Below are 19,084 nucleotides of genomic sequence, written 5' to 3' on the forward strand. Positions count from 1 at the left end.
TATCTTAAATGTACTTTAAAACTTTAAGTAGTACATCTCTTTTGCTATTCTAATGTTGCCTTATACGTCGAAGTTGTTAAATATTTAATAATTATAGGTTATGCTGTTGCAAAGTGCAAACAGCAAGCAGGCTTTTTTATAATAATTTTTTTACTTTTTACTGTTTTCTAATGCATTTGTTGAAATTATTTAACATTTTAGTTAGATTCTAGTAAAATAATTAAGATTTAATATGGCAAACCTTCGAAATAACAAAAGAAAGTCATCAAGAAAGGGTGTTGGTGGTCGTGGTTGTAAAAAATCTGTTCATATTGTAAATAATAAATGTGGTATCAATGAAAATAAAAAAAATGCAAATATTGAAAATATCACCAAAAAAAAGTTTACCATTAAACCAGCTAAACATTCTGGAAGTGGTGATGATTATTTTTTTATTTATAAACTTTAAAATACTTATGGAAATAATAGCAGTAGGGAACAAGTGTCAAGAATGTGGGGAAGCCAATGTCACAATAGCTGTTAATTTGGATGATAGAAAGGGATTTTTTCATAAAATTGTTTAATTTTGTAGAAAATGTAAAAATAAAAGTCACAAGTATAATTCACCTTTTAGTGCTCCTAAAAAAACGTATGGTTGTAAACCGAGTGAAAATAATGTTCGAATGGTTATGGCATTTCGGGAAATTGGTAAAGGGCACGAATCGATTAAACATTTGCATGGTGTATGAATATGCACTCAATATCTAATACTGCCTTTAGAAATATCAATAATAAGTTATTTTCTTCATACGAAAATTCTGCAATAGAAAGTATGCAAAATGCTGCAAATGAAGCAAAAATGGAAGATATTGTCCCAGGTATACATTCTTGCCGTGTATCGATTGATGGAACTTGGCAAAAAGGAGGACATTCCTCATTGAACGGTGTAGTGACAGCAGTAAGCAAAAGAAAGTTTTTGGATGTTATTGTTTTATCAAAAGATTGTAGACAGAGTTTAATATGGGGTGGAAAAAAAGGGACAACAGAATACACAAGTTGGAAAGTGGCACATAATTGTAAAATTAACCATCGAAAGTCATCAGGAGCAATGGAATCCTCAGGTGCTATTGATATATTTCAGCAATCTGTAAGTCAAAATAAACTAGTTTAGAAAGAGTATCTTGGAGATGGAGACACAGCGTCTTAGAAAGAAGTTGTTAACTCCAAACCCTACGAGGCGCAGTTTGGTATTACACCTGTTAAACTTGAATGTATTGGACATGTAAATTAACGAATAGGTTTTCGACTTAGGCACTAGTACAAGAATATAAAAATACCTCTACACCATTTGGTGGATAAGGAAAATTGACAAACAACTCCATCAATTCAATAACAAATTATTATGGTATTGCTATTCGAAGAAGTCAAAAATTAAATTGCACTAACGATGAAAAAATTTACACAATGAAAAAGTGGATAGGTGCTATCCTTCATCATTGTACCAACTTTTCTAACTCAGATAAGCGCCACATGTTTTGTCCACCAGGAGAAGAATCGTGGTGTAGTTATAAAAAATAAGCTTAAAAAACACAAAGAGAAGATTAATTTAACAGAGTGGATGTTTCCTATCTTGTCAAAGATTTTCCAAGATCTTTCAAATGATGATTTTCTTCGCAAGTGCATCCACGGGGAAACTCAAAATGCTAACGAGTCCCTGAATAATATTATCTGGATGAAATGTCCTAAGCAAGTCTTTGTAGAAAGGTCAGTTCTACAGTTAGGTGTATATAGTGCTATTCTTCAATTCAACGAACGTCAATTTGGACTTGTTAAAGTGTATGAAAAACTTTGAATACAGACCGGTGTCTGTTTTAATATTATATCTGAGAAAATGAACCTACGCAGCATCCAAAATTTACTTATTAAAACATCAGATAAGACAAAATCAAAAAGAAAAAAACTAAAAGCCATCAAGAAGGGTTTATTGGATAAAGACTTACATAAAGAGGGAGGAAAAGCTTACTTAAAAGGAGGATTTTAGTTTTAGAAACAAATTTTTTTCTTGTTTTATGCTTTTCTACCGTATCGTTTTTCAAGAAAATTGTCTCACAAAAAACATCATAACTTTTGAATTAATAGTGATAGCTACTTGAATTTTTTAGGACTTATTCATCCAGTGTACTGCTAGTGCCTGAGTTTTTTTCAATTAAGTATATTACTTGTAAGTTGTGTTTAGGGAACTAAGATCAGAGGCCTAGCAGCACATTTTTCGAAAATACAGTTGTTTTGAAGCATAACTTTTAGTAGAAACATGATCTTTTAATAAAAAAAACTCACGCACTAGATACAGGTAGCACAAACAAGTATACCAAGTTTGAAAGTAAAATGAGCTTTTACTCATGAGTAATTGTGTTTCTAGTAAACTCAATTTTTAGGGATTATTTTGACTATTATAGGCCTCTATGTGATCATCAATATATTATTGGTGTTCGAAAATTTTTTATTTTTTACACATTCTGTAACTACTTTTGAGAAAATTAGTGCTTAATGAGTAAAAAGTAACTTTTTTTGATTACGTAGGAGCCACCTTAAACTACGAAACGTGGAGAAAAGAAGTAAATTAAATGTGAGATTTTGGAATTAATGCTTAAAATCAAGAAAAAAATTTTTTTTTATTTATTTTCTTTTAAATAATTATTATTTATTTTTTAAAAAAATATTTTTTTGGTTTAGTTATTTAAATTGATTCGAAATGGACCAAAAAAATGCTGGGCGAAATTTCCGATGGCAGTTTTTTTTCGTATGTGAGAATTGTGGGATATCAAAGAAAGGTGTTGACGTGTTGATTTGATTACGATTGTTAAAATATGCAAAGCATCCGTTGACAATAAAAGGAAAACATTGACTGTATTTAAATAAAAAAAAAATGTATATATAATGGGTAAAAAAATATCATGCAAAGCCAAATAGAAGCAATGGGATTAGATGAAGTAATAGTTGAGATTTCAATTGAAGTACCAATGGACGTTGACGAAATATATGAATTTTAAAAATTCGACAAAAAATGACGAGCATGGAAATGATGTGAATGATTCGTTTTGAGATTAACGAGTTGTTCGATAAAGCGAAAGTTTTGGACTAGGAAAATTTTGAAAAACTTTATCGTTTGATAGCAAACGAGTTTAAAAAAACGCGACGTTTTGGATTAAAAGGGGTATCGAATAAATACGGAGTGGTCATTACAAAGGTTATTAGAGAATTCGTTTACCGGATATCTTCATCAACACAGTTGAAGAATATCATCCGCACCTTGCAAAAATGTTGAACAGCAAAGCAATTGAAATTTTTTTAAATCCTCAAACCCAATGATTGGTGATTTGGGAAACATTATCGATGAAACGCGATTTTTTGCATCGTAATCTCGAAGGCATTGGCCAAAGCAAACGAAATTACTCTCGTTTGTTTGCAGTTTAAAACTCAAATTCTCGAAGGTAAAATATTGAATAAAAAAAACTATTCTATTTTGAAAGAAGCATTAAAAATAATAAAAATTTTTAATTTTGTATTTGATCTTTTTTATAAATGTATTTTCCCAGCATAGCTTTGCCGACAAGAGATAAAACGGGTAAGCCGCCTCGCTGCCCTTTCACTTTTTTTAGCTTTTTCACTTAATTTTTAATGACTCGATGAGTTATTTGACAAATCTTTTACTTTTCCCCAGCTCCTCAAAATTCTGTCAAATAGTTTCTGTCGCTGCCGCTTTAAGAACATCACGTGAAGAACAAAACAAGTCTTCACCACCTCGGTACGTCAACACTTTTCCGCTTACTTTTTTTTACCTTATTTTTAAAGTGACCCGCGATTTAAATAGTTTTTTTTGTAACCTTTTTAATTATCAAAACAACGGTCTTTGTTGTTCAATGTGGTGGGGGTACATTCTTCTCTACGAACGGCGAATATTTTCTTGCTTATTGTATGCTCGACAAAGTAGTGATGTTTAGGCGCGTAAAAGTTATTGACTCGATCTTTGGTGGTCACTACTTTGACAATCTTGTAAACGTTGTCTTTGTTCCAAATAGATTTGAATCGCGAAGAAGGCAAGCTAAAAGTGTCTTGATCACAATCTTTCCACCGTCTCATGTAGCAAAGCGTGTCGAGCGGCAAAGGCTTGAGGATTTTAATCTTTTCTTTGGCGAACCTCTTGTCGTTGTGTTATTTCCATTGCGGTTATTTTAATTTCTGAGTAGCCTTTTTTTTGTTTTTTCTAATTTTTCAAGTTTTTATTTTATAAAGTACTTAATGTTTGTATATACTTTTCTATGTAAAAATTTGGAAATAATTTAACATTAACACATGGCTAAGATATTCATTTTTGTATTGTATATTTGCGTCGTTCTAAAAAACTGTATTAGCTTCAATCTAAAATATAAACACTTTAATACCACTACCAATTGCATTTGCAAGTGGCCGGCACAGTTAGATGTATAAAAAAACTCATTGGTGTTAAGGCATTAAAAAAAAAAGATGCAAAAGGACATAAGTATATTTAACAATCATTCTAAACAAACCAAGGTCGCTGCCTCAGATATTACTCCACAATGATACTGATAGGAAAAGAGTATATATTCTCATATTTTAAACCTGGCAAATTAGTCTGGTAGTTCAAAATTCACAAAACATGAAAGTGGCAGTTGTTTAGAGTTTGTTTTTTGATCTATGTTAAATGACCTGTACAAATTTATTTGATGCTCTGTTCAATGGCTAGTGGTTAATCAAATCTAGTACCATATCTAAGATCATTATTATTACTTATAATAGTTGGTTGTCATCTGCTCATCATGAGCCAAAGTATATCAACATGAATTGTGTTATGCATGTGTCTAAGAAATTCTAGGAATGAATCCAGAATTGGATATTTATATTATCAGATTCACAAGAATACAGGACTTGAGCATCAATACTCTTGTAAAACTACTTTCAGCCCCTAAACTTCATATCGTGTTAAAAAACTTAGAGTCTTGATTTCTGGAATTAGGGATAGGTATTAGTTTTTAGGCCTTAGTCAATTGCTCCATGAAAAAATGGCATCATTTTTTTAACATCAGAAACATCAACCATGATGTGATTAACACTAATTACTGAAGTTATCTGTTTTTTTCTGGGTGGTTAACCTCTCCTTTTGTTTCAATATCCTGGAACTGTTCATCATGCTCAATTTCATGCTCAATGGATAGCCAGAGTAATCTACTCAATTAAAGTTTAATTTTTTAAAAAAAAAAAAAAACATAAAATAGGTTTATGTAGTTCTTTTGGTCCATCTCATGGTCTCATCTTAACAAATGTTGAAGTATCTGAAGTAGGTATGTCTCTTTATTACATCCATTTAAATATTGGTTTGAAAGCCGGCCATCATCACAATATCCAAACATAATTATTACAAATACATTTAGTTGTCATTTGTGGTACTTGTCTAAAGTGCTTATTTTTTATGATAATATTTCAGTTGAAGCAATTGATGGTTTTGATGTTATAATATATTATAGGAAATAATGGTTCTCAGGAAATCTCAAAATGAATCCACAATGAAGTTTTTTTTAAAATCTTTGACTAACCTGAAAAGTCTTGCTTTTTGATCATATTGAATGGAAAATCTTAAACACTAAAAATTTAAGAAGTACCTTAAAAGTTAAGAATTAGTAAGAACTTAGCAGAGTTGGTGTAGCACTCAGAAGAAAATATATTTCATAAAGAAGTCAATAAAGAAGTCAATAACTTCAAATGGATATTTGAAGTAACTTGTATTGCTGATAGCTAAAGATCATCAGAAATAATTTCCATTTTCAACAAAATGGTTACATTTGAAAGATTAAAAAAAACAAAAATATTTTCAATCTTTAATAATAAAAATAAATCAATGACTATGTTTACTGAAAAAAAGCAGTAACTTTATTTTTTAAACTTGTTCAAACTTGTTTATATAAATCAGCTTTTACAGTATATAAGTAAGACATTTATAATACTATAATAATAAGCCACTGAGTAAATGGGATTATTTATTTACTGAATAAAGTGGCTTTATTTTTGATTCTTATAACGGTGGCTTCGTCGCTTTTCTCTTTCATCTATTTTGAAGGGAAACCGCTGCTCAAACACGGAGTTGAATTGTCAATTTCTTGCAAGTCTTTGAGATAAACATCCCAGTTTTTTTTCATGGTGAGTTGTTTGTTCTTTTACAAGCGTCTGACGAGAGTTTTCAAAGGGTATATTATTATATCGGCTTAATAAGCATGTCTTGTGTTGCTCGGAAAATAAACAACTTGGTTTTCTTCACACCATTAGAGGAAATAAGAGTTGAAAAACTATATGCCTTTGTCCGTTTTGCAAACGAACACAATTGCTAAACTTTGTCGACTCTATCGAAAATGTTTCAAAAAGCTTTCAAAACGGTGAGCGGTATTTTGTTAAAAAAGCTTCGCAAATAGGTCTTTCTGAAAACTCCGTCGATCACCACCAAACACTTGGGTCTAAACACTTTTTTGTCGACGATGATATTTATTATGTCAGTTAGATCCGCTTAAAAATAAGTTCTCTGATCGGTGTATCTGTTCATTTTTGTTTTGTATATATAGGGTTATCTCGGCGCTTCTCTCTCGTCAAAATCCGTTTTGGTGCGAACTTTTTTGTTTGTCAATCAAGCTTTAAGTCTATGATTGAAGAGAATTCGGTTTGGGGAAGAAGATTGTGCAAAAGATTGCGCAGCTTTTGGTCGGTCTTGTTCATGGTTTGTTTTTCGTCAATCAGAAAACGATATACCTTTTATCAAAAACCGGCAACAACAAAAAGCTTGCTTTTGATGTTGGTCTTCCATTTTTTAAATCCAGCTGTGAACTTGAGCCAAAGTGATTTTCGGGAACGAGTGTTGATGAGTTATGGTTCGGTTTTTATATTCAGATTGCATTTGATTTTTAATGATTTGAAGAAGCCCGCAGCAATTGGAATTTCTTTTTCTTCCGAGTTGATATTGAACTAGCAAAAAAAAAAGGAGTTTAAAAGACAACGCACTACGACGAACATGACGAAGCGAGCAAAAATGTTGAATATTCCGAGCGACATAGCTTAAAAAGAAGCGACGAATTGCGAAAAGAAAACGACAATATTTGCAACTCCAACCTCCAAATGGTAACGTCAAAGTGATCTTAGCTGACATCGCTCTCGTCTCTTATGAGCAAGTCATTTATGAAAACAAAGCATTGATAGATAAATGGCAAGAAAACACTTCCAAGAAAGCTTGATCGGGAATTTTGTCGGTTTCGTTTTACAACACCAATTCCAGTTTCATGCCTGTCAAAGCCATTCAAGTGAACTCCAGTTTGTTTTTCATACGATGTTGCTTTCGTCTTCTTTCTTGGCGTCATTTTTTTTCTTTGCGTTCTTCTTCTTAGGGATTTTTGACAAAGAGTCGTTGTCTCTGCCAGAAGTTTTCTCTCATGTTTTTTAAAAAATCAAAAACCAAACTCAAGTTCATTTTTTGTATATTTTTTAAAAAAATAACCTTACATGGTATCAGAGTCAAACTTGGCTCTTAGCAACTTTATTACGCAGTTTTTTTCTTTTTTTCGTCACGCACGACATATATTTGCTTGTATGAAGGTTGATTTGCTGCAAGTATTCGTTTAACAAGACAGAATTGAAATATTCTTTTAAAGCCATCAAATTTTCAAGTACGAACGCTTTAATTGCTTCGTTTTTGTCGTTTTTATTTTTCCCGAAAACGCGTACTCGTCGGTGTAAAGATACAGTCGTAGTTTAATAAACTCTTTTAAGAAAGGAATGACAGCAATTTAGTTTCAGATTTAGATGTATAGTCACTTTCACAAAAGACATCTTCAAACGCCTTAAAATTTGAATCGAATTTTTGAAGGTTGAAACCGCCTTCCTTTAATATCTATTTGCACCACCAATAAAAGTTTATGCCATCATTAACTTCATATGTGCAAGAGTTCAAATCATCGACACGAAAGGTTTGGAAAAGTTTATGAATGTTAGAAGAGATAACTATTTAAATACTTTTCCACATGTAACTTAAAAGTACCATTAAGCAAAAACGGCGAAGAATTAAATCAAACAAAACTCTGCTAAGTCGAAATGTTGCAAACTTTGCATCGGTTAACAAATTTAAATGAAGGTGTTCAATGTCATCATTCCATAAAAGTTGTACATATTCGCGACACATTTCACTAAGTCCAATTGAAGAAGCACTTTCTCGGTATCAGCCTGAAAGGTAAACTTTTTTGAACAGAAATGTAAAATACTTCCAAATAATGATGTTGCCAAACATGGGGCTGCATGAAGACAATCATTTAGTGAAGATCCATATGATTTTGAATTTGCATCAAATGCCATACAAACTTTAGTTGTAACTTTTTCATCAATCCTTACTGGAATATAAGGTAAATAGTGCACATCACCCATGTCCAACTCATGATCTAAAACTTTTTCAAAGCTGCCATAGCATGGCTGATCTTTAATAATATTGTTATAGGAGTTAACAAATCCTCATCTTTAGAAAGCTTTTTTGTAAGAGACTGTAAACGGAAGTGAAGCAGTTGTCAGGCTGAATGATTTTAATGCAGTGATCATTGAACTACATAACGACCAGAGTTTTATCAAAAAATGTTTTATTTTGAAATTCAAGCAAAAGCAGATTATTTCTTTGCAATTATCACAACAATATCATAAATCATTAAAAAAATCCTTCAAAAGTACATCTTCTTCGACAAACTCAACTTGAACCTTTAAAACATGAGTCGCATTTGTGTGTGATAATGGAGATGATAGTTGTAGTACACTACGTTCGTTTTTCATTGATCTTTCAAAGGACATTTTACCAGCATTACTTTATACGTAATGCTGGTAAAATGTCCTTTGAAAGATCTATGAAAAATCAGCAAAAATTCGTGGTTGAAAAAAGCACGCGTTCGAGAAGGGTGCAAAAAAGTGGATGGAGTTTGCAGTGCTTGCAGTATTTCAAAACCGTGTTGTAGGTGTTTCAAAAAAAAAACAAAAGTGATAAGACTGGAGGTCGACGGGCAAAAAAGAGTTTGCAAGATGAGCGAAGAATAATTGAAAGCAAAAAGAGAAAAGGACACCGAGAGAAAACGAAAAAAAGCGATTGCGCGGCAGAAGAAAAAAAAAATGCGACAAGAGAAAAAGTGATAGTTTGCATAAAGCAAAGGCGAGAAGCAATGACTGAACGAGAAAAAGAAAGAGACTGTGAAAAAAAAATAATGTTCAAAAAAAGTTTAAAAAAAGAAATGTTTTCGCGATGACAAAAACCGATTTTGACGCGCAAAAAAAGAATAAACGCTCTTGGACTAACCAAATTTGTTCAAAAAAGGGTTGTGTTATTACGCCGCGCTGGTGCTGTCTTTGACGCTAAGCAAATATAATATTGATTCATGGTAGAAATGAAAGCGGTTTTTGCACGAGAGTTTTGAAAACAAAAAAATTGACGAAGAAAGTGACTTTTACACGCTTTTGGAAGTGGGAAAAACCAAGAGCGAAATTGAGGAGCAGAGACAGACGCTGGAAAAATTGAAAAAAATTGTTCTTGTAGATCCTGTTATTATTATTGTTGTTGAGTTCCTTTTCTTTTCTTTGATATCACTCCGCGTATATTAACATTGTATTAATAAAAACAATACAAAATAATTTGAGCCCACGGAGAGATATAAAGAACTTTGGTTGTAAAATCAAAATACATCAAGTTTCCCTATGTCGAGGTGTATTTAAGTAATAAGTTTGTGTTCTTAGCCATTTCTATGCATTAAATATATTAAAATTTTTGAAGAAATTTAACCTTTGTCATTAGCATCTTTTTTGCAAGATAGTTTGATATATTACATCTTACATTTTGCCTCAACAATACCGTGACATTTATCTTGATTCTAAACAGACCGTGTGTCGATTTATTGCTTTTTAAATTGTCAGCTTTGTTTTTAAGAATGTCTACAAATTTAGTAGGCAAACGTAGAGTTCGTACAACCAATATTAATTCTGTGAAGCGTCTTATTGATACGGGATTTGAAAGTATTCAGGACTTTAATTCAGATGATAACACCATTGATACCCTTTTTCCAATCCAAATGCGAAATGCATATGTTGGAAAAAGGTGTTCTTGTAATAGGTTTTCACAGACCTGCATTTTTTTCGTGAATGTCGCCAAACGTTTTACTGACTCAATTGATTTTAGCTTCGTTGACAACTTCGTCGTACTCCAACGCGTTTTCGTTTTCGTACAAAAACGTGTTTTGAGTGTTGTTGTTTTTTCAAAAACTTTTTATTTAATTCTCAATTTATTTTGTTTTTCTAAACAAAAGCGTTTTTTCAACACGTGTTGTAAAAATGTACAATTTTTTCACTGCACTTACATTTATATATTTTTCTACCTAAATACAAACGACTTACATCCCAAACGCACGACAAAGCAGGGTATATTTGTCCGTGAGCAAATTTTAACGAGGAACAGACATTCAACTTGTCAAACGTGCGAACTTGCGCAATGTGAATAGTCATTGCAAAAGCTAAAACTAACGGGTAGTTTTCGCGACTCGAAAACACTGTTTCGTTTTCGCAAACCTGTTCTTTGTATTTTTCAATCCCCACTTCCTTTTCGCTATCCTTTAAGGAAACCTAATTGCATTTGTCGTTGATTTTTGTTACTGTTCCCAAACATCCGTTAAACAAACGCTCGTCAATATTTTTCGTCAGTGTGACATGAGCGCCAAATTATACTTGCAACCTTTGGGGAACTTGAAGCAAATAGTATCTGGCGTTAGAATCACTCCAGTTTGAGGCAATTGAAAACCGAGCATTCAGCGTTTTTGAAATAAAAACGGGGAACGTCGCGAGGAGGGTCAAACGCAAATTGAAAACTGACCCAATGCTCGTTTTTTTTATTCAATACCGGTATTTTGTTCAGCAGGCAAACAAATGCTTTGTATTTTTGTTGCTGTGAGACTTTCAGCTCAATGTTTTCAAAATTCATTATTTACACATCTCGCTTTCGAAGCTATACTTTCCGCTTACCGACAGCAACTAATAAAAATCTTCCGAAACAATCGTTTGCACTCCTTCGAAAGGTTTGTCGTTTTCTCTCAGCGTATTCACTACGTGGTTCAACATCTCCAAATAGTCCGAATCCAATATGTTGATTTTGTTCACAAACAAGATTTGGACTGCTCGCCACGTTTCTGGCGTATTTAAGCTTATCTTTTTCACAAAACATGCGTTGTTTTGTCTTCCTATTCCGACTCCGGCAATAGAATGCAGCGTTTTTTCACCTGTGTATATTCCGTTCTTTTCACGCAAACATCTTTTCACAGAGGGATGTTCCCGGGAAAATTCCCAACAGCAAGCTTTGATGTTTTTATTTTGTTGTCATGACGATGATAATCATCTGCTTGTGTTTGTTGACTCGTCGTCTTGGAATCTCGTAACGAAACGAACATCTGCTCGAGTTTGTTGCCTCGTCGGTTTGGAAACGAAAAAATATTTGTTTAAACTTTGAACTTTAATTCATTCAAGAATAAAAGTTAGCTACGTTTTTATTAAGAGCGCATCCGTTTGTTTTATCAACAGTTTTTAAATTTCGAGTGTATAAATGGCACACAATTTCTTACCAATTCATTCAAAAGAAGAAGGAGAAAAACTAAACTGATGTCATTCTAAAGAAATTCTGTTATCCCAACATGGCCGAAGCCACATTCCACATGATTTCTAACGTATACAAAACTGTGAACAAAGCAGGCAGCAGGAGTTACATTCAAGCGAGCGTCGTTCCTCTGTTTTAACTTGACATACTTTTCTTGCAAAAAGTTAACACTACAAACAATTCGACGTTTTTCTATAAACTCATCAAAGTCAATCTTTTCTTAAAAATCTATAGAAGATGGACCACAATCAAAATCTTCATGTCCGCTAATTTGTTGGTCGAGTTTAAACATACTGTCGAAATCCATTTGACGTTTTTCAGAGCCAAAAAGAAGACTTGCAAAAAAGATCGCTCTGTCAAAAGAAGCTTGCTCTTGAACACCAACAAGTTCTTACGAAGTTCGAGACGAAATGGATTTGTTTTGCGTGGAATACGTCAACCCTTTCAATTCTGAAATTATGGAAAAACTTGTCAATGACTGTGCAGCTTTTCAATATACGGTTTGGGAACTTGAACAGAAGCAGAGTCCATGGAAAGCGAAAATTGCATGGAACAAAAACATTTTGTTCTGGAGCAATTGCAAATACTTCTTGCAAAGCGTAAATGGGAGCAACCTTTTCACTACGATGTTACTTTGGAAACTCTTGTTTTTTCGAAAAATATGCATTTGTTATTAAACTTTTGCTTTTTTGTTAAAGTTAAAGTTGTTCTTTTTTTTTAAATTCAAAATTGTTCTTTTTTGTTAAGTTTAAAATTGTTCTTTTTTGTTAAATTTAAAGTTGCTTATAATTGTTTTTTAGTTACAAAAAAAGCAATGAAAAAAGTATGGTCGTTTTGGAACAAATGGTTTTCGTTTATCGCAAAAAGAATCAAAAAGGAATGGTAAGAATTGTTTCACCGTTTGGAAATGAATGAAGAATTACTAAGACTATAAGAAGAGAGATAAAAATTTTTAAACAAAGAACTAAAAAAAACTAAAACTTTTTTTTAGATAAAAAATAAATATTTTAATAAACTTCATCGACAATAACGACAAGCTAACTAAAAGCTTCACTGAAGAACATAGAAATATAAGGAACATTTATTTGAAGTCATTTTTCAATGTTTCTAGGAGCAAATTGAACGTATTTTAAAATTGGAAACAAAAATTTCACATGATGGAATGCTAAAAAATGAATAGTTTTCTTTTTAGATGAAAAAAGAAAAAAAGAAGGTGCTGCAAGCGATGCGAGAAAAAAACGCAAGTTCAAATCGAAAAAAAAAAAGAGAAAAAAAGCTCAAAAATTTTGAAAAAGATGTGGCCTGATGCACGTGCATGTTTTGGGAGGCGGACGTCGAAATGGAAAAAAGGAAAGAAAGAGCAATTCTTGAAGCAATCACCTGACAAAATGGTCAACTTTCTGCAAGACCACAATGTTTTGTTAATTTCGTTAAAAAAAAGTTTACATTGATTTGTTGTTTCGCGATAATGACGTTTAGATTGTTGATAAAGAAACCTATTCGGAAATCGAGAAATCACGGTCAAACCCTAATTAAAAACAATAATAATGAATGAAAATCCCAGTCTTTGCAATTTTTTATCTTTAAATGTTAATATAATTTTTTTTTTTTTTTTTCAGCGAAAAACAAAAATGGAAAAAGAAATTGAAAATACTTTGAATGAACTCAAAAAAACACTGAGAGAAGTAATTAACGAAGCGATAAACATCAGTAAAGTAAAAGCAACAGTACGGATAGTCAAATTAAACAAAGAAATGTCAAACGAATCAAATGCTGAACAAACAATTGTCGGACAATAAAACGTCTAAAAATAAATTTGGAAGATGAAATGTTTTAGCAAATGTTAAACAAAATCAATTTTTTTTATCTTGTAATAATTTGATTTAGGCATTCAAAAAATAAAATGGAACAAAATTTCAAGTTGTCTTGAAGTTAGAAAGGTTAAAAAAGCAAAGTGAAAAAGGTGGAAAATACAACAAGCTACTTTTTTGTCGTTATTAAAATCGAGGAATCACCTGCCACCGTTTATTTGAAACATTTTCAAAAGTTGAAAAGAAGCATGAAGGCTCTATTTTCTGCAATTAAAAGATCTTAAACTTGCTGCTTTGTTTGCGAAACTTTAGTCAACAAAGAATATGAGTAGGACTGCAGAAAGTGTGACACTGGCCAATATTTAATTGCAAAATGTGAATGAACGAGAATCAAAAAAGTTATTTCTTTTTGTCCACTTTGACACACGAAAATTGTGAAACCAGCGAAAAGCGTACCGATTTTGACATTTTCAATCGACAAATGACCAAACAAAATAATGGTATTATTATCTTTTTTTTTTCAGATTATAATAAAACTATGGATTGTCTTTGCGAGAATGAATTTTTTTTTGAAAGAATATATTCAAAGCTTCAACGACAGGTCAAAGGAGTATCGGTAAAAAATAGAAACAGATTTATGCGATGATATATTATCATTGCACATTGACAGACAAAAGAAATTCGTCACTCTCAGCATTGCGCAAGCTCACAGCTCTGGACTTCGTGAATTTTCTTCAATAGATTTTTGTATCAAACGAATTAACGATTAATACCGCCAATACATCGACAGCATAAACATGGTTATTCAACTTTTTATTTTACACGCAGTCGAAACAAATTGCTTTCAAGGTTTGGATAAAGTAAAAGAAAACTTGGAACTCGATTCGCGCGATGTTGTGGCTGAAAAAGGTTTTTTTGCAAAACGTTTATGGGAAATCGAAATAATAAAAGAAGAGCCTGTATTTATGGATGATGAATACTTTTGCTTGCGTCGTGACGCCATCAAAAAAAGGAAATCGATATTTAAAAATTTTTCGTAAAATTAAACTTTGTTGAGAAAAAAAATCCTAACAAATATAACGACTATATCATCTACAACATGTGTCACAACGAAGGACATTACGTCGTCATCAAAGATCTTCAAGAATCAATTAGGAATTTTTGGCTTTGGCTCCCAAATCGTCTTCATTTATGCTGCATGCAGCGAGTCTCTCAAAATTCTAAAAAAAAAGCATTTCAACATTTGCAGATACGGCATGTTTACATCGTATTCATCTCCGTCAGAAGAAACAGTAACTTTATTGCTAAATTTTAAATCAGAGAATGGGTTAGCGAGGCGATTAGGAAGACAAGATGTTTGAAAAAATAAAAAGCGACTTGCAAAAATAACTTTTTTATTTATAAATATAACGCTTGACAAACTTCATTGAAAAAAAGTGGTCTTCTTTTTTGTGGGAAACGTTCTTTTTGTCGAAGAACGCTAAAGAACTCGTCTCAGATGAAGAAGTAAACAAACTTCTAAACGACGAAAACGCAAATGTCGACGAAAAAGAACTACTTGGCGCGATCATTCTTTTCTTCAAAACTGCAAAAAACAAAAACGATATGGTTGATCAATTCAGATGTGCTTATATTTGTGGCGTATGGAAGGAAATCAAAATTCATATCGATGTGTTATTTGCAGATGTTAAAAAAATCCAAGATTTTGTATGAATGTGTTGCATAAAAACAAAATTTGAAACGATGTGCAATTGGTTCAAAGAATATGAAAAGCAATGAAAAGTTTAGTCTTCAATAAACCAATAGTTGTAATGAACGTACGATTCTTTTGTGGCATCTTTTTTCCATTTTTTTCTTCCACCATATTTTCAGCTTCTTGAATGGATAATTATTGTCATTGTAAAGATTCACGATTGCTTTCAGAGCAGATACAACGGCATTCGGGTTGATCATGACTTTATATTTAGCTGGGCGATAGTTTTGCAAGCGCTCTTTTCACCAAAAACCTACTCGCGCATTCAGTGAACGCCAAAAGAAGTGGAGAAAATATTTCGACCGCCTTATTTGCTATTTCACCACCGCCTCTCTGTCTTGATTTTTTACTCGTTCACTTTCTTTTTGTTGGTTTTTTTGTTTTGTCTGTTTCCTCGAAAAGGAAAAGGAGACACGTATTTTCTTCCGCTCATTTCATAATTTTTTCGTTTTTGTCTCACCGCGTATTTATTACAATATTGTTAAATATCTTCTTTTCTTTTTTGCACAATTGTTTTTTGCATTTTTAGGTTCTAGATTTTTAGCTTTTTGTTCGCTTCTTTTTCAAAACACACTTATTGGTTAAATCGCACACTCTGTACAAATGACAATTAATACCAACTTCATGTCCCCTGGAAACCCCTTTAAAGGTATATAGTATAAGGGTACAAGGTTCACCACAAGAAATTTCAAAATCAAAAAAGGCCGTCCGAGCGAGATATTCACATTCAAAGTTTTTGCTCCGTAATTATCATTTTCGCCATATAGATATTGTTAAAACTTAACATAATTTTTTGCTTTTTTTCTATATTGAGAAGCTATTTGTTGCTACTAATAGAAACAGCAACTGTTTGCAACATTGGCACCACAATCATGTTCTTGACAGAGTGGATATGCTAGGGTGTACGATTTAATCATATGAATATTAGGCCAAAACATGAAACAGACAAATATAGGTAAAAAAGGGAATTTTATTCTGGTTTATTCATTTCAGTATGTATAAAGAACAAATTCTGATGCTACAATTTCTGTCATTCCGCATAAACTCACATGTTTACTGTTTAAGTCCACAACACATTGCAAAAGTTGAAGATTATAATCAGGATGAGCTTGAAGTGCTGAACTGCTGCCGATGATTAGGAAAGTTGGAATGCATCGTCTCGGTTGTTTGTTCACTAAAGAGTTCCAAAGAACTGTTTTTTCTAGAAATAAACTGAGGAACATGGTGGAAAAGAGGATTAACTTTTAGTGTCACAGCTCTTGGAAGTCTCAGTTATAATAATTTGAGTGCCTCATTCTTCGGACTGTAAATGGCTTCCGAATGGTTTCCAAAAGAGGCTGATACAACAGCATGATATGCTTGAAATGCACCAGTGAACTTTGTCACATCTTGAGCTTTGTCCATTTGTTCAAGAGACTCCAACAGAGTTAAATTTTCCAAAAGCTTTTTGCATTCATTACCGTTGAACTGACAGCCATGGTATAGTTGCATGCTAATGTGCAGCTTCGAAGGCCGTTCTTTGGCACCTGGCCACACTTAAAGCAAGCCCTAGAACATGTAATTTACAACTCTAACATGAGATGCAGTTCCATGGGTGGAATTAGGTCAAGTGTCAATGATGATTCATCTCCTGTAATGATTAATGAATGAACAACACTTTTGAACTCTCAGGCTTGTTTCACATTGTATCCTGTTAATTCAAAAGCTTTGAATTACTCCTTGATGGAGTCAATCGTTCGGAGAGCCGAAACATTGGCAAGATCTGTTGATGCAATTTGACACCAGCAGCACGGGTGACTACTAGATTGTGCCTGGATTCCACAGATGATGTTGGCAATCTTCAGGTCACAAGAAGCAACAAAAGGTACCTTGTCAACATCATGAAGGCCCAAGAGCTTTTGGATATTTTCGTAAGTTTCTGGAACGTGAAGCCTCTATAAAAACCTAAAAGAAATTTTCTGGAAGAAAAAATAATAACAATAGCTGTCATAAATCTTCAGAACCGGTTCTGAAGATTTATTACAGCTGTTGTCATTGTTTTTTCTACACTGTGAAGGCTAGGTTTCAGCGCCATGACAATTTCAAGGTAGCATACAACTAATCCCATACGCAACGGCAGTCAGCCGTAACCATGCGCCTAGGGCAGATCAGCACAGCCCTGGTATCAGTAGGACAGTCTGGAAATCTTTTGGACATAGCTATTGCGATCCAGGCTTACCAAAACGCTCTGGGAGCTAGTGCTGATGCAACACTAACATCACCAGTCCCTGAGACCGTGTTCACCTATGCCGTTTCAGACAAGATTATCCTAATTCGCGGCTATGTGGTGGTTTCATCACCTCTAGGAATTTGCGGACAAGCAGCTTCCATGATACGATGATTGACTGACTTGAAGGGGTAAAAAAAAAAACAACTCCAAAATAGGGTTTTAGCGGATCAACCTTGTACCCTTATACTATATACCCCTCAATGGGTTTTCAGGGGACATGAAGTTGGTATTAATTGTCATTTTTGCAGGGTGTGATCGGTTTGTTATTTCCAATAAGTTTATTAACATCAACGAAGCACCACATTTCAAAGCTTCAACCTATTTCTCATCTTTCTTTTCATTTTTACGCAGTTGCATCCAATTTTGATTTATTTCCTTTCTTCGAAACCTATTTTCTCAAAACCGTTCATTTTTCATATGCACCCGTCTTTTTTTCTTTTTCACCCTCGTCTTTTCTCTCCCGGACAACGCTGGAATGCAGACTTTTACCTACTACTATATATCCGATTAATCGCTATTTTTAGATTGTTTGCACAAGCTCGACTCTGATTGGTTAATTTCGATTTTTTTTTTTTGTTACTTTTCTCAGCAATCTGATTGGGCAATTTTTGTTTGTTCTGCAAAATACACGCTTTTGTGTAAGGGCCGTCAGTTTTCGAAGGGTTAAAATACTTTTGCGCGCTATTTTTAGTCATTCTGGTGAAGTTATTAGCTGGAGTCGCACGCGGAAGCCTTACTCGGATGAATAATTTTCAAGATGGCGTTGAAGGAACCGTAAGTCTGCTTTTCGTTTATTTTTTCATCCTTTTCCAAAATGCGCGGTTGTATCCAATATGGGAATGGGAACTAGTTTCTTGTCTTTGCAATGTTTTTTTTTTATGTTTTTGCACTGTTTTTTTTTTTATGTTTTTGCACTGCTTTTTATTTATGTTTTCGCACTGTTCTTTTTTTATGTTTTTGCACTATTTTTTTTTAATATTTTTGTACTGTTTTTTTTTCGTTTTTGCACTGTAATTTTTTTATGTTTTTGCACTACTTTTTTTTTTATATTTTTTTACTGTTTTTTTTCGTTTTTGCTCTGTTACTTTTTTATGTTTTTGCACAGTTCTTTTTTTATGTTTTTGCACTGTTCGTTTTTTTTAAGTTTTTGCACTGTTTTTTTTTTATGTTTATGCACTGTTCTTTTTTTATGTTTTTGCACTACTTTTTTTTAATATTTTTTTACTGTTTTTTTTCGTTTTTGCACTGTTCTTTTTTTATGTTTTTGCACTACTTTTTTTTAATATTTTTTTACTGTTTTTTTTCGTTTTTGCACTGTTCTTTTTTTATGTTTTTGCACTGTTTTTTTTTATGTTTTGAACGGTTATTTTGAGATTTTTTCATATCTATTTATATACGCTATTCTTCTTCTGCCTGAATATGCTGCCTTGGACTAGTGAAAAAGGCGCATGACACTTATACGGAACATCATGCATGATGCGACGGCGGAATCTGTTCCACCTCTTGCTATGAACAAAAATATTGTCGATATAAAAAGCAGATGTTTTTCTCTTTTAAAT

At 32.9% G+C, this 19,084-nt stretch overlaps 1 pseudogene; it reads left to right on the forward strand.

The window, feature by feature from the left end:
* Positions 1-724: 724 nt before the first annotated feature.
* On the forward strand, positions 725-1,297 carry LOC149878145 (uncharacterized; annotated as a pseudogene).
* The last annotated feature ends 17,787 nt before the right edge of the window (positions 1,298-19,084 follow it).

This window comes from Hydra viridissima, unplaced genomic scaffold (genome assembly GCF_058129835.1).
Source record: "Hydra viridissima isolate aposymbiotic clone 2 unplaced genomic scaffold, HvirCarnegie_v1 scaffold_15, whole genome shotgun sequence".
Classification (NCBI taxonomy): domain Eukaryota; kingdom Metazoa; phylum Cnidaria; class Hydrozoa; order Anthoathecata; family Hydridae; genus Hydra; species Hydra viridissima.